The following is a 2,995-nucleotide window of genomic DNA, read 5'->3' as shown; positions in this document are numbered from 1 at the left end:
CCCCACCTAATTTTTGATTTATTGTAGAGATGAGGTCTCACCAAGTTGCCCGGGCTGGTCTCGAACTCATGGGCTCAGGCAATCCACTCACCTCGGCCTCCCAAAGTGCTAGGATTACAGGCTAAGCCACTGAGCCTGACCAAAAATAGTGTCTTTCAAAGCGGAGAAATTTTAATTTTGGTGAAGTTAAATTTATCATTTTTTCTTTTATGTTTTGTACGTTTTGCATCCTATCCAAGGACTCTTACTTAACCCAAAATTTCAAAGATTTTTCTCCCATTTTTTTTTTAACACTTTTATAATTTTAGGTCCATGATCTAGTTGAGTTACTTTGTGTGTATGTTATGAAATACGAGTCAAAGTTCCTTTTTTTCCCATATGGATGTCCAGTTTTCCTGGGACAATTTATGGAATAGACTATTCTTTCTCTGTTTACCTTGACTACCTTGGCTCCTTTGTCAAAAATCAGTTGGCTGTACATGCGTGGGTTTATTCCTTGGCTCTCCATCGCATCCCATTGACTTATTATGTGTCTCACAGTATCCACACCCATCTGCACCTGCAAAGTGCTCCCTCTTCTCTAGTGCCCTGCCCCATAGATTCAAACCATGTCAACAGCCCCAAACTCTGATCTCTGACTCCTCAAATCCAAAAGACCCCCACCATGCTCTGTTTGGGCTACCCAGTGATGCCTTAGTCTAGCAAGTATCCCTAGGTAGAGAGCCTGGAAAAATGGGGCTTGCCCCATAAATTTCCCTCCCTCAAAAATCACAGTCCTGTACTGTCTGTTGTTAACAGTTGCCTGAAAACTGTTGCCTCATATGCTTTGTCTAGTTTTATACTTGTTTACAACAGAAGGCTGTAATTAATCCATTGCCAATGATTACATCTGGACCAGAATTAGAAGTGAAAGCTTCGGCTCCTAACCATAAGTTACACTACCTCCTAAAGCTGAAAGAAATCTTGGAGGAACATCCAAGCAACCAGAACAACTGCAAAATAGCAGCAGCTACAACTCTGTAGGTTTCCCAGCAGGAGCTGAAGTGGGCTGCTTTTGTCAGTATGCTCAAGGCTACAAAAATTGAATTAGGGATGGGGTATTCATTCAAAATTCTCAGAGATTTCATTATCTCTCTTAGAATTTCATGAGGACTAGGAGAGGTTTCTTTTCTTCAGCCTATCCAGTTGTTTATGTAGACATAAATGCGAGGGTGTTCACTAACTATCAGACTTCTTTCCCAAATTCAAGGCTAACAAAAGTTCTAGGTGACCAGAAAGAGCATTATAAATCACAATGTCCTGAGGTAGGGCCCAAATATGTCATGTGGGTCTAAAGATCCGAAAGGACGCACAAGGAACCAACAAAAAAATATCTTCCTGGGCTTCAGGTTAACTGACAGAACTTGTTGGACCGGATAACAGCCTGGCTCCTCCCAGAGGGCAAGTTTGAGAAGAGCTGGGGCCTCATAGTTACATCCAGAAGCAGGCAGATTGGTACAACCATTTCTGGGGAAATACATGTGTGGTTTTGGGGAAGACGGTACGGTCCAGCAGCCTGAGAGAGAGGGAATCTGGGGATGTACTAAAGTTAAACATTAAACCAGGTGGTAAGTTAAGCCTGCAAACCCAAAATTGGTTAGGCCTATAAATGGAGGGAAGTGTTTGCAGATTTTGGTGGACAATGATAAGTGATTCTTTTCAGATAATGCCAAAAGCCTAGATTATAACTTTTAAGTAAGTCTGAGAGTAAATTTCCAAAAACAAAGAAGGTACAAGGCAATAAACAGAAGAATTTTTCTTTTTCTTTCTTTTTTTTGTTGGAGTCTCACTCTGTTGTCCGAGCTAGAGTGCAGTGGCATGCTCACAGCTACTGCAGCCTCGACCTGCAGGACTCAGGGATCCTTCCACCTCAGCCTTCCAAGTAGCTGTAACTACAGGCACACGCCACGATGCCCGGTTAATATTTTGATTTATTGTAGAGATGAGGTCTCACCAAGTTGCCCAGGCTGGTCTCGAACCTGTGAGCTCAGGCAATCCTCTCACCTCAGCTTCCCAAAGTGCTGGGATTATAGACGTGAGCCACCGCGCCCAGCTGGATTTTTCAACAGGCTAGAATAAAACTGCTACCAGGTATATTAGTTCTTGGATAACAAGAATGGCAGGACAGCAACAGATTGGACCATCAAAGGCCTGCAGAGTCTCTGTTAATAAATGTTTCTCAGGCACAAGCAGGGGAAAATTAGTCCCTTAGGGACAGCCTGGATCCACCTGTCTCACTATGCCCCTGAAATAAAGCCCACGGGTGTTCAAGAATTTCAGTCCCTGAAAAGAAATATAGTAGAGTGGCTGAACTCATGAGCTCAGTGTCACACAGAACTGTACTACAAGGCACCTCTGCCACTTGATAGCTGTGTGACATTGGACATTTTATCTCATCTCTGGGAGCCTGCGTTTTCTCATCTTCAAAATGAGAAAAACAATACTTAGCTCACAGGTTACTGTGAGAACCAAGGGAGATCGCATATGAAAAACATTTAGCCCAGAACCTGACCCTCAGAAAGCATACCATGAGGGATAGCAGCAATTTTTTTTTTTTGGTTCCCAAGTTTTATTCAAGAACTCATACAAAATATTGAAGATAAATGAATTGTAATCCTCTTCTTCATCCTGGTTAATTTGGAAGTAACGTAACTTGTAACTCTCTTTGCTGTTAGCAACTACATGCAACCAATTACGCAGATTATTCTTCTTCAAATATTTCAGATACCTTTTGGAAAAAGGCACCTCGGAAGTCACAGTGATCTTGCTCTTGCTCCTTTCAATAGTCACAACCCCTCCACCGAGATTCCCAGCTTTTCCATTCACTTGGATCCTCTCTTGCAAAAACTGCTCAAAATTGGCTGCATCCATGATTCCGTCTTCTACAGGGTGGGTGCAAGCAAGAGTGAACTTCAGAACCTGCTTCTTTTTTTGGCCCCCCCCCCCCCCCCCCCCC

At 42.9% G+C, this 2,995-nt stretch overlaps 1 pseudogene; it reads right to left on the bottom strand.

Annotated features, from left to right (window-relative positions):
• Positions 1 to 1,470: 1,470 nt before the first annotated feature.
• Positions 1,471 to 2,995, bottom strand: part of LOC103272580 — a 10,258-nt pseudogene continuing 8,733 nt past the window's right edge.

The sequence above is a fragment of the Carlito syrichta genome, unplaced genomic scaffold (assembly GCF_000164805.1).
Source record: "Carlito syrichta isolate Samal-C Ts95f unplaced genomic scaffold, Tarsius_syrichta-2.0.1 Scaffold312843, whole genome shotgun sequence".
Taxonomy (NCBI): domain Eukaryota; kingdom Metazoa; phylum Chordata; class Mammalia; order Primates; family Tarsiidae; genus Carlito; species Carlito syrichta.
This window is presented reverse-complemented; position numbering and strand designations above follow the sequence as displayed.